Source organism: Oryx dammah, unplaced genomic scaffold (assembly GCF_014754425.2).
Source record: "Oryx dammah isolate SB20612 unplaced genomic scaffold, SCBI_Odam_1.1 HiC_scaffold_25, whole genome shotgun sequence".
In the NCBI taxonomy this organism is placed as follows: Eukaryota; Metazoa; Chordata; class Mammalia; order Artiodactyla; family Bovidae; genus Oryx; species Oryx dammah.
The window spans coordinates 87,957,696-87,971,415 of NW_024070209.1; positions in this window are offsets into that span (position 1 = coordinate 87,957,696).

The window sequence follows — 13,720 nt, forward strand, 5'->3', positions numbered from 1 at the left end:
GCAGGAAAACCAGGCCACGATACCGGAGACAAGCCTCAGTGGATTCCAGCTGAGACAGAGACCATGTGAGTCAAATCCCAGAGGAGAACTGAGGTTGAATTGGATAAAAGGGAAGCCAGAAAGTTTCTGGAACTTGCTTCAGAAAGCATTTACAAAGTGCCGTGCACTCACTGAGAACACAGTGATGAGGGCTTGGGCCTCTCAGAGGAGGGGAGCTGTGGTGATGGACAGGCCTGGGGCCACAGAAAGGAGAGGAAGGGGTGGATGAAGGGGCGTGCAGGGCAGGACACTTGACCTGCTTTTGAGAGATGGCTATTTAAAAAAGAAGTAGGGAAGGGTGTTTCAGCTATGCCAGGGTTTGTACAGAAAATATCTGGGTAAGGCACATTTTACAAAACACAAATATGATACAAAATCAAACCCCTTCATCTTAAAACCTTGGCTATTAGCACATTAGAGAAGGCCCTGGACTGTGAATTCCTCAAAAGGATACCCTCTGGCATATTTTCTGCATGCTCAACAATAAGCATCACCTCCTGGCACAGAATAAGGAGGTTTATGTTTATGTTTATGTTTATGGAAGAATCAGTCCACCTCTGAAATGTGTATTCCTATGTCTTCTTTCAGAGAAGGCAATGGCACCCCACTCCAGTACTCTCGCCTGGAATATCCCATGGATGGAGGGGCCTGGTAGGCTGCAGTCCAGGGGGTCTCGAAGAGTCAGACTCTACTGAGCGACTTCACTTTCATGCATTGGAGAAGGAAATGGCAACCCACTCCAGTGTTCTTGCCTGGAGAATCCCAGGGACAGGGGAGCCTGGTGGGCTGCCGTCTCTGGGGTCACACAGAGTCGGACACGACTGAAGCGACTTAGCAGCAGCAGCATGTCTTCTTTTGTGCGTGAATGCATAATTGCTCAGTCGTGTCTGACTCTTTGTGATCCCATGGAGTGTAACCTGCTAGGCTTCTCTGTCCATGGAATTCTCCAGGCAAGAATACTGGAGTGGGTAACCATTTCCTTCTCTAGGAGATCTTCCTGACCCAAGGTTCAAACCCAAGTCTCCGGCATAAGCAGGTGGATTCTTTACCACTGTGCCACCTGGGAAGCCCACATCTTCTTTTAACAGTGAGCAATGAGTAGTAGTAGAATAAAATATCACTGTAGCTGGTAATTCAATGGCTATCTTGGAGATAAGGATGAGAATTTTAATTGCTAAGACAGTTTACTCTGCTTGTAGTAGCCACATTATCTCTGTATAAATTGGAGTGGTTCTTCCAAGGTGATGAATGCTTTTGCTAAGTGATCTACTCCTTCCTGGGCCCAATGGAATAAAGCAGTGGTTTTTATTTTTGTGAGTGAGAATTTTAAAAATAAGAGGAGTTTGTAAGCTGTGGGTTCCCTGTGTGCCAAGCTCAGAAGGAGAGCACAGGTTTCTGGTTTTTTACCTTCCCACAGATAGGGACTCAGAGCCCAGAGAGTCCAGCATCATGGGCACACCTGGGCTAACGCGTCCTCCGCCCACAGCCTAAGAAGGCACTCGCTTCTCAAAGCAACTGAACTGAGTCCCCAGATCTGCAAAATAACCGTTGATCACTTCTAGCCCACTAGTGATCATTAGTGGGCTAGTCACTGTTAGTGTTCTACAAGAATGAAAGTGTTAGCTGCTCAGTCGTGTCCGACTCTTTGTGACCCCATGGACTGTAGCCCGCCAGGCTCCTCTGCCCATGGGATTCTCCAGACAAGAATACCGGAGTGGGTAGCCATTCCCTTCTCCAGGAGATCTTCCCAACCCAGGGGTCGGACCTGGGTGTCCTACATAGCAGGCAGATTCTTTACTGTCTGAGCAACCAGGGAAGCCCAAGAATGAACTCATGTAATTCTCACAACAGATTTCTTCATTTTACAGGTAGGGAATCTGAGGCAGGAGAAGGTTATAGACTTGCTCAGGGTCTCCCGCTGGGCTTTGAGTCCTGGCAGCCTGGCTGCTGGGTGATGTGCAGACTACCAATCTCCTATCCTAAACAAGGCAAAATGCTCCAAAATGGATAAGACCATCACACAATTATGATGCTAAAGTGCTTTGTGGTCAAAAAGAACACAGAAATAGACGGCACTCTGTGTTTCTGTTTAAAACAACTCTAAATGTTGTTAAAAAGAGAAGAACAGTTATTGTTTTTTTCTCAACAGTTATGAGATGTGAGTTTCGAGACAGAATTTTTATGAGCTTTTTTAAGGCTGCAAGATAAGAATTCTTAAGAACTAACCATGAAATGAGATGCACTGCCAATAAGAAGACATTCTTTTCATATTGATTAAAATAGATTTTATTTATATTGTGGATAGTTATATGACCGTGATACAACATACAAAACTACGAATAGAATATGGTGAAAAGGAGTCTCTCTTTCATTCCCGATTCCCAGTCGTCAATCCCCTCCCTCAGACACGATTGCAGTAGGTCTTGTGTAACCTTCTGGAGATAGTCTGTGTGTATATTAGCCTATGTGTCTATGCAGTTTATTTTGGGGAGGGAGTGAGACACAAATGGTAACTTACTATGGGTAAGTAGTTCAGGACTTTGCTATTTTTATTCAAGACTGTAGACTTTGCTATTTTTACTTAAGACTGTAAGCTGAAGTTCAATATGAATTTGGCCCAAAGTACTATATAGAATCTCATCAAGCTAGTCATCACTTATAAAAGCAATGATGTCTTTACATAAAATTTGTATCTTACAAAATTATTGTTTGTGATAACTTTTCAATGATTCCTTTTTATTTTCCAGCTTAAAGGTTGTGAGATTTGAATTCCTCTTTTTTTGTTTTTATACTTCATTTGTATTTCTTTCATCAGATTGGATGAAAGGTTCTGTCAACCAGAAAAAGGTTGACAACTGGAGTCATGGGCATTCTTTTCTTTTTCTTGACTGAATTGGAAGCTACTAGTTTCCTCCATTAAACATATTACTAACTTGGATTGACACACACAAACTAAATACACAAATACATGTACTTAATAACATTCTTTCAATAGATGTTATATCTTTATATCATACTGAGAAATCATCCACCTTTTCCTATATTTGTTTTTAGTTGCTAAGTACTGTCTGACTCTTTTGTGACCACACGGACTGTAGCCCAGCAGCCTCCTCTGTCCATGGAATTTTCCAGGCAAGAATACTGGAGCAAGTTGCCATTTCCTACTCCAGAGGATCTTCCCAACCCAGGGATCAAACCCAAGTCTCCTGCTTGGCATTGGATTCCTTATCACTGAGCCACTGGGAAGTCCTTCGCTATATTTAAGAATATTTATTAAAAAGAGATGTTAACATATATAAAATGCTTCTTTATAATACATGGAGATGATCATTTGATTTGTTTTCTTTTCATATATTCATATGATAGTTGTAAAAATCAGTGATGAATTTTAACTCTTCTTGCATTTTGAGATTGATGTTACTTGGTTGTTGCATATTTTTCTTTGAATGTTTTGAATTGCTTTTTAGAACTCTTTCTCATGGCCTCTTTGTTCTTATTGTTCTCAATGTTCTGCTAGCCTGAAGGAGGAAAAAAAAAAGCATTACCAGCCTCCACTGTTTTTCCCATGATCTAGAATAGTTTGAAAGAACTAGAGTTAATCTGTTTCTTAAGGGTTTGATGGGGGTTCCTGGTTTGCTCAGTGGTTAAGAATCTGCCTACCAAGCAGGAGACACGAGTTCGATCCCTATGTCAGGAAGATCCCCTGAAGGAAATGCAACCCGCTCCAGTATTCTTGCCTGGGAAATCCCATGGACAGAGTAACCTGGTGGGCTATAGTCCATGCAGTCAAAAGAGCTGGACATGACTGGACAACTAAACAACAACAGCAAAGTATTGGTAGGTATCTATTATCAAATCATCTAAGATCACTGCTTTTGGGGGATGTTAGCACTTTAATAATTTTTTCCATTTCCTCCTGAGTAATTGATCTACTCTGAATTCTTAATTTCTTTGTTGTGAATTTTAGTGATTTATATATTCCAGAAAATATTTCAACTCAGATTCATCATTAAAGCCACATAGAGAAGTGATCTTGCATGATTCCTAAAATCATGCATATATATATATGTAAATATTTATATCCACTCCAGTACTGTTGCTTGGAAAATCCCATGGACAGAGGAGCCTGGTAGGCTGCAGTCCATGGGGTCTCTAAGAGTCAGACAGGACTGAGCGACTTCACTTTCATTTTTTACTTTCATGCATTGGAGAAGGAAATGGCAACCCACTCCAGTGTTCTTGCCTGGAGAATCCCAGGGACAGGGGAGCCTGGTGGGCTGCCGTCTATGGGGTCACACAGAGTTGGACACGACTTGTATATAGATATAATGGCAACCCACTCCAGTACTCTTGCCTAGAAAATTCCATGGATGGAGGAGGCTGGTGGGCTACAGTCCATGGGGTCACAAAAAGTCAGACAAGACTGCGCAACTTCACGACTTCACGATATATATATATAAAACATTTATATAGTGTTTGTGTTTTCTTATTTGTTAAAATTTAGCAGATTAACTGTTAACTTACTTATTCACTTGTTTGAGCTCTTGGATTTATCATTACTATTATTTTTTAGTTTTCTAACTATTTCACATTTTATGTTTACTAATTCCTTCTCTTTTTTATTCTTGATTTTATCCATGTTTTTTCACCTTTCATTGGATGATTTATTTATCTATTTTTGTTTTTTTTCTGTGTATTAACATATATGAAAAATTCTGTGCATTTTTTGAGCCCTGCTGAAAATGTAAACCATAGGTTCTACTGTATAGCTTTCAAAATTATGGCTGTTTTCTAGTTGTAACAAAATTCCAGCTTTGATTTTTCTTTGACTATGAATGGAAAGTGTTGAACTTTCCAGATGGTAAGGATTTGTTTGTGTGTGTATTTTAGTTTCATTGTTAATTTTTAGCTTGTTTGTTGTGGTCAGGGCTTTTAGTTTCATTATTTCTACTTTTGGAAATTACTTGTTGGTGTTTTTGGTGGCCTAATTATCTTGGTATGCATAAACATATTTCTTTCAATAATTTCCAAGGTGTACATTTTTATGCCTGTGTCCTTTATATTACTTTATAGAATATATTTACTCCTCTCTTTCTTCAATGTATCTCCTGACTCTGTAAATGTTTCCTTGGATGTCTTTTGAGTCTGCATGTTAGAACCTTTTATTTCTAGAAGTTGTTTTTTTTTTAACGTATCATTTAAAAATATGTATTAACCTTGTTCAATCCTGGGGACACCAATTGGCCATATGTTGGGTTTCTTGATTTGTCTTACTTGTCTTTCATTTTCTTCCTAACCCGTCCTAATTCTTTGGTTATTTTAATTTTATTTTGATTTTACTCCTCAGCCTCTTGATTGTCGTGTCTTTTGTGAGATTTTCAGTTGTTTCTTTACTTTTCAGAGCTGCTGTCAACGAGGGCTTCATCTCTGTGATGGCTTCATTTCTGTCTCCCACATCTTTTCTGAGCTCTATTAACTTGTTTTATCTCTGCTGTTAGAAAACCTTGGGTTTCCTGAACTCTTGTATCTGCTTTGAGATCATGCTTTGTCAAGGTGATTGTTTTTCTGTTTTTTAACACACAAGTTGATATGTTGTAGATCACAATGTAAGCTTCTTCTTAGTAACAGTTTCCTGGTCAGCATTTTCTTTATTTTATTGGATATTTGCTTTCTTTTTATGCAGTATTTGAAAACATTGATCTGGATGCTGGATCCATTTTGGTCATTACTTATATTTGAAACAAGTGAATTCTTTCTGGTCCAGCTAATTTCAAAATGTCACCATGGGGAGCGGGACCATGGACACTTAGCAAGAGTTCTTCAGAGACAAAGGGCTTTGGGTTTAAGAGCCTTCTTTTCAGACTTCACTTTCAAAATCACCTGACATATGCAGAGGCAACTCTGAATGCTAAGTTTCTCTTCTGCTTCCTGCCTCACGGACAGACTGCTTCCTGCAGCTATGGTGGGCCTGACTGGTTTCCCAGCTGGCCCACCACATCCTGGTTTCCTTTTGAGTTTCATGCCCAACTCTGTTCATGGGAATGTCCCACTTCCCACCTCTGCCCGCCCCTAAGAAAAAAGCTCGGTTTGACCCTTAGACCTGCCACTTTCTTTGGGCCCTTCACCTTCTCAGCTTGTCCATAGTCTGAAGCCACAAGGTCTTCTCTCCTGTTTGACCACCTCTGCATTTCACCTCTGTTCCTTATACAACATGGTTTGGGGTTGCTTATGCCTCTGGATTTTTTTTTTTTTTTTAACTCGCAAGTTCATTTTGCAAGGAGGTTGAAATATCTTCTTTATTCTTCTGTATTAAAACTGGAGGTCTCCATCGTGTTTTAAAAATATTTGTGTTTTACATACAGAGAAATTTAAATTTTGGAAAGCATTTTCTACTGCAACATGTGTAATATTTTCAAATTCTCTCTTGGCAGATACTTCCTAGCAATTCAAGATTTTGTTAAATACATAATTTTATAGAGCTTATAAATTTAACAGATTACAAATAAAATGTTTTGATATGAAGAAATAGTGGTGTGATTTATGAACTGTTTTACTCATGGAGTCAAAGTTTATATTCTATATAAATACAATTTAGGTAGATTTTGCATGAAAATTTCTTAAAATGTTTCTATATCAAAGAAAGTTGATGCCACATGCTGAAATTCTCAAAATGCTGTCTGTTGTAAAATATATACATTTATATACAAAAATCACAATTTCCTTTTGCATGATTCAAATATTAAGGCCCTTTCTCATCTCTCTTTTGTACCATCAGGTGGTGCTAAATATGTCATCTTCTAAGGATACAATTTTCAGGAATATTCTCTATGTATAGTTAATGAAGTTAGGATCCTTGGGTAGATTGCCATCATTATTGCATCAAAAATAAAAATAGCATGATTAGAAAGTGCAACAGTTTAATATAATTACATAAACTATAGAGGATGCTAAGTGTCAACAGCATTTTTGATGTTTCAACGTGAATATCATCACATGTGAAAGTGAATTCATGGCCTTTGGGGAGGAATGACTCGGGTGTATCTTATTCATGTTTCACAGAGAAGTTATATAATCTTCCTTCAATGCCATTTCACCCCTTTGTTCTTTGGTAAGGGAAAGTTTGCTTAGTTTATTTGTCTAACATCAGCATATCTGATTTCTCCACATCATATTTGATTGGGGTTTATTGCATTAATCTTGACCCTGGGATGAAAAATTGTTTTCATAATTTACTTAAGTACAGAACCTGGAGGAGGAACTCTGCATAACTGTGACCTTATCACATTTTTTCTTTCCCATTTACGTGTCTGCTCATTATGGAGGTAGAAACATAATAGACCTTCCAGAGGGGAGCAGGTGACTTTTAGTGACTCCTGATTGAGTTTCAGAGGCCAGACAATATACTGAATCGTTTGTATTTAACAGCAACATAATTACTATATTTCTTTAGCAAGGGAAAGAAAAGAGAAAGAGAGGTCATATGTTACTGAGTTTGAAATCCCTGGGGAGTGCTTGCAGTTATTCAATGCTGCATTTTTTTTTTTTTTTTAAGAACAGACTTTCTGATTAAAAATAAATATTCACTTCTTGTATTTCAAAACTGCAGTACTACTGTGAATGCAAATATCTGGTGATTCTCCATTATCTCATATTTAGAGTCTTTTAAATCGTTAAAAAAACTTTCATAGCATCACTGTTTAACCATCATCAGGCTTGGCAGTGGAGAGCTGGGTGTGGAAAGTACAAGTGCAGGGATGTGTTTACCTGAGCCAGGTAAAAGCTGGTTTAGGGGCGAGAGTAGGCAGAAAAACAGGGTGGTCGGTCTTGCCTCTTACGCACAGACAGCTCACCCACAGCGAGGACGGGATGAGGTTTATCTTGGCTTTTTATTTAAACGGTGTTTTAACAACTGCCTGGCCATTTATTTTATTTTTCATTTCTTTGGCCATACTACACAGCATGCAGTTCCCTAACCAGGATCGAACCTGTGTCCCCTCCGGTGGGAGTGCTGTGTCTTAACCACTGGACAACCAGGGACATCTCCATCTTGGCTTTCACTCCCTGGGCCACACTTTTTATCCTGATGATCACAGTCAAGACAAGATCCAGAATAGCCTACTATTATTAGTCAGCTGCTTGACCCACCTCTGTGACACCTTTTCTCCCCTCGAGTGTTTGGCTGTGTATCCCTTGACTGCCTCTTCATAGGACAAACAATTTATAAAATTGTTTTCCACTGAGCAAGTAGAAAAAGAGTGCAGTCTTCCTCCTGGTGTGGCCGAGGGACACTTGTCTCAGATCGTTGGCAGTTTAGGGATGGCTCTTTCCACTGGGAGACTCCGAGCTGGTGTTGACGTCTCTCTTGCACTGCTTCCGGGGCTGGCCTGGGAGAGTTGCAGCTTGCCTCTCCAGGCCTGGACCAGCACCAGACTATCTTACCAGCTGGAGAAGGAAATGGCAACCCACTCAAGTATTCTTGCCTGGAGAACTCCATGGACAGAGGAAACTGGCAGGATACAGTCCATGGGGTTGCAAAGAGTTGGACACGACTGAACGACTAACACACACACACACGCACACACACACACATCTTACCAGCTGTCCAGTGCAGCCAGGTTCCTGCACCCCTGGTCCCCAGGCTCAAGCATTGTTTGTGGTCAGCTGACCCTTAAGAGTGCGCTGGGATAGCCCCAAGCACAGAGCAAGGCCAGCAGGACAGACAGCTGCTGTTCAGATCCTTCCTGATCGACAGTCAGACCTGAGGCCTGGATGCACACTTGGGGCCAGCTTGCTGTAGTGAGCTGGCCAGTGTGGCCACAGGGCTGCAGCCTGAAGCCTCTGTCCACCCCCACAACCCTCTCCAGGGCAGAGAGGGAGACCTGCCTGATTCTAGAGAGGGGCTGGAGAGGCTGCTTCATCCCCAGTTCGGGAGGAGAGTGTTCAGGGCCTTGGAAGAGCACTTGCAAGTGCCGGGTCCTAAATCTCGGGCTGCATAAGCAGATGGCAGTGTCTGCTTGGGGAGCTGTCCTTGCCTGTCACGACCCTCCCTGAAAGTGGAGATGGATGCAGGAGTTTTGTTTTGTTTTTCTTTCCTGGGCTCATAATGGGCTTCCCAGGTAGAGCTCGTGGTAAAGAATCTGCTTTCCAATGCAAGAGACATAGAGACACGGGTTCAGTTCCTGGGTGAGGAAGATCCCCTGGAGGAGGGCATGGCAACCGACTCCAGTATTTTTGCCTGGAGCAACCCATGGACAGAGGAGCCTGGTGGGCTAAGGTCCATAAGATTTCAGAGTCAGACACGACTGAAATGACTTAGCATGAGCTCATAATACAGATGAGCTATAAGATGTGACAATGTGTAGCTGAGTTTCTGTCTCATGATAACTGCTTAGTGACTGGCAGCTATTATGGTTATTAGTAAATTGCCATCTGCTTTAATCCTTCTCTTATGAGTCTTATCTGAGCTTAGCTCCCCAGAGCCCACCCATGCTGGGGAGAACTCACCAGGCTGAGGAGCAGCTCCAATCAGGACTCCCCTGGCCCCACTGCTGACACCTCTACAGGAGTACCTTGAGCCGAGGCGCGGATCCTGCCTGGTGAATAGCGTGTGAGTGACTCCTCCGTGTCATGACCTGTGCTATCGATCCTCTCTGTGAGCATGGACCTAGCAGGTCCTCCAGGGAGCACTGTGCTGGGTCCAGTGGAGGATACAGAAGAAGATACAGGGCTCTTGCCCTAACCAGTGATCCCAGAACCAAGCAAGTTGAACACATTGTTAATGTAGATGTTTTAAAAAATATATATTAATTAATTAGTTTTTGACTGTGCTGGATCTTTGTTGCTATGCTTGGGCTTTCTCTAGTTGCAGTGAGCAGAGGCTACTCTTCTTGCAGTGCTTGGACTTCTCATTGCAGTGATTTCTCTTGCTGAGGAGCACAGTCTCTAGGGTGGGCAGGCTTCAGTCGTTGTGGCTCATGGGCTTAGCTGCTCAGTGGCATGTGGGATCTTCCCAGACCAGGGATTGAACCTGTGTCCCCTGCATTGGCAGGCGGATTCTTATCCACCGTGCCTCCGGAGAAGTCTGCAGATGCTTTGATTGCAAGGCAGAAATTCTCTGCTGTAGCTTAAGCCAAAGAAAGAAATGTACTGATTCATGCAGTTGAAAAGTTTAGGGTTGGACCATTTGGCTCACATGATTGGAACTGGAGAAATGGATAATGAAACCTGTGGGCCCTTGCCTCTTCCAGCCTGTGGCTTCATGCTTTGTTGCATGTTCTCCACACGGTGGATCCAGGTGACTTCAGCCTTCCATCCCCAGATCTGATAAACCAGAGAAAAGAAATATGTGTCCTAGTCTCCTCCAGCATGCGAGAGGCTGACGTTTCTGTTCTAATTGACCTGCACTGGGTCACGTCGCCCCTCAATCCACTCGCTGTGCCAGAGTGACAGAATGGTCCGATAGCCCAGGCCTGAGCACTCTGTCCACCCTGGGAGTTGGGCTGCTTGTCAGTCCAGCCTCTGCCATCTGGCCTGATGGTGGATGAAGGGATCCCTTAAGAAGAAGCCTAGTCCTATGTATGTTTAGTAGGCAAACAGTGTAAACACACAACAAAACGATGCAGTATGTAAGTATATTAGAACTATACTGTTGGCACAGAAGCTTTCTACATAAATGATAAATTCTGTCACAGTTCTTAGCAAGTGAGCAATAAATGCTTTCTGATTTGATCTGCCACCAGATCAGAGTTCTGGCAACAAACATCCTTGTATCGTTATCACCAAGAAGATAAATTGGCATGTACAGGTGTTCCTGAAGTATGTGTTGAGTGACTTCGCTCTAGGATTTCCAGAAGGGCAGAGAGCCTCTCAAGACTGATTGCTTTAACTTGGTTAACTGGGAAGCTGAGATGATAAACTTTTGGGGTCACAGCTGTATTCTTCAGAAGATATAATACTGCCATTTTTTCCTGCATTTATAAGCTTTCTAATGAAAGTGTGAGTTGAAACTATGAGTTGTGGCCTCTAACAGCAAGCTGACAGTTCTATGGACATTTGTCAAACTAATTTATTTATTTATGATGTGATGGGCATATTTCCCTTTTCTTGTACATTTAGACATTTCATATTGCAGTGCTTCCTTGGAGGCCATGAGAGATGGATTTCAGTATTTGTTCCCTGACACAAACAATTCTGACCCCTCCCTGTCTGTACACACACCTTCACTTGAGCTCTGCATGGGAAGCCAAGGGGCAGGTGGTCCAAAGTTGCAGAGTTGGGGCTTCCCCTTTGGGGCACTTACTTTCATCGTTTGCTTTGATCTTTCTAACATGCATAGCATGTGTCTGTTACCTGGACTGCCCCCCCCCCTCTCCAGCCGGGCAAGAGCCCTGTCACACTGCTGTCGGGGCCGCCTGAACACAGCGCTGATGCCCAGCACATAGGAAGTGCTCAAGAAAATACGCAGAGAAAGAAAGAGGGGAGTTTTGAGGAATATTGCCTTTCAAAGGCAGGGATGAATAGGGGTTGTTTGGCAGAAAAATTCTATTGGAAAAGAAGGCAGAGCATCTAAGGTGAGGCTGGACTGTAAACACAGAAGGATCTACTTACTGAGCATTTAATACTCGGCACCAAGTCAGGCTGTGGGAGCCACAGGGGAATGTGGAATCAGACACTTGTCTGGTTGGGGTGCTTGGGATGTATTCCAGGAGAGGTTAGAGAAAAATGCAAAGCAGCGTCTGCACTTCCCCACACAAGTGATGCTGGTGAGTTCTCATCACCTTGTCCAGGCGACAGGATTTGTGGAGATGGTGCTCAGTTGCTCAGCTGTGTGCAATTCTTTGCTACCCTACAGACTGTTACCTGCCAGGCTCCTCTGTCCATGGGGTTTTCCAGGTAAGAAAACTGGAGTGGGTTACCATTTCCTACCCCAGGGAACCTTCCCCACCCGGGAATTGAACCTGAGTCTCTTGTGTCTCCTGCACTGGCCTGCAGATTCTTTACCTCTAGCACCACCTGGGAAGCCCCTTGAGGAGACAGGGGCACCCGAAGGTGACCTGTTAGTTAGGATTCTTCCCGGGCAGTGACAGGACACCTAATCAAAGCAGACTTGGAGTAAGAGAAAGGATGGGGAAGGGCTTTAGTAGCTCAACTAGTGGAAATGAGCTAGGAGTTCAGGCCTGGAGAGCCTGGTGCTGGCCAGATGTCACTGGGGGACCCCATGCTCTGTGTTCTGGCTCCAGTTTCGTCTGAGCCTTCACTTCCGGCCAGCACCACCCACCTCCGTACTTATATCCCTATGGATCTGGCTTAAAGTTGGACTCTTTTCAGATCAGACTCCAGCAAATGTCCAGGCTTAATTCTGATCTTCTCTGATTGCCTCTGCACCAAGCAAGGTACTGTGTCTGAGCCTGGACACCTTGCTTGCTCCTGGAGCTGGGGTGAGTCAGAAATGCTACCTGTCAGCAAAGTGCATTAGATCAATTATGATACCTAAATAAATGAGAGACTGAGGGAATCCATGGAGGATTGATGGTGCACTTGAGGAGAGCTAAGGACACAGTCTAGAGGGGAAAGTGCCTCTGGCTTCTGTGAGTATGAAACCCTCTCACCTATGGCCCCAAAGGAGCCCCAAGCACGGGCTCTGAGAACCACTGACCCATGTGCCTCCCCAGGTGCTCAGTCTGGTCTGCTTACAACAGACCGCAGCCCTTTTTTCTTTTTGTTGACTATGTGCAGTGTCCACTTAAGGCTGAAGCTACTGGACCTTTCTTGTCCCTGGATACCTGAGGCCAGGAGTGGGCTCTGGCCTTTGGCAGGGACAAGTAAGGATGTTCAAGTTCTGAAGGGGAGAGAAAGCTTGGTCCATGTCCCCACCTCTGTGGTTGGGATGGGCTTGCCCTTTCAGTGTTAGAATCCAGGCTCTGAGTTTGGGAACATGAAGCTTAATGGAGACTCCAGAAACGTGTGCTGCTTGAATGGCTCATAGGCCCCTGCCTGAGGGGTTCTCTGGCTCCTGGAGCACAGTGTGTCAACCGTAGCCCCTGACCCTCACCATTAGGATCTGACTTCTTAAAAATTAACCTAAGTTCTTTTAAAAGACGCTTACTCCTTGGAAGACAAATTATGACCAACCTAAACAGCATATTAAAAGGCAGAGACCTTACTTTGCCAACAAATGCCCATCTAGTCAAAGCTATGGTTTTTCCAGGAGTTATGTATGGATGTGAGAGTTGGACTATAAAGAAAGCTGAGCACCAAAGAATTGATGCTTTTGAACTGTGGTGTTGGAGAAGACTCTTGAGAGTCCCTTGGACTGCAAGGAGATCCAACCAGTCCATCCTAAAGGAGATCAGTCCTAGGTGTTCATTGGAAGGACTGATGCTGAAGCTGCAACTCCAGTACTTCACCTGATATGAAGAACTGATTCATTTGAAAAGACCCTGATGCTGGGAAGGATTGAAGGTGGGAGGAGAAGGGGGTGACAGAGGATGAGATGGTTGGATGGCATCACCGACTCAATGGACATGTGTTTGAGTAAACTCTGGGAGTTGGTGATGGGCAGGGAGGCCTGGTATCTGCAGTCCATGAGGCCCAAAGAGTTGGACACGACTGACCAAATGAACTGAACTGAATGTTTTTTAATTGGAGGATAGTTGCTTTACAATAGTGTGTTGGTTTCTGC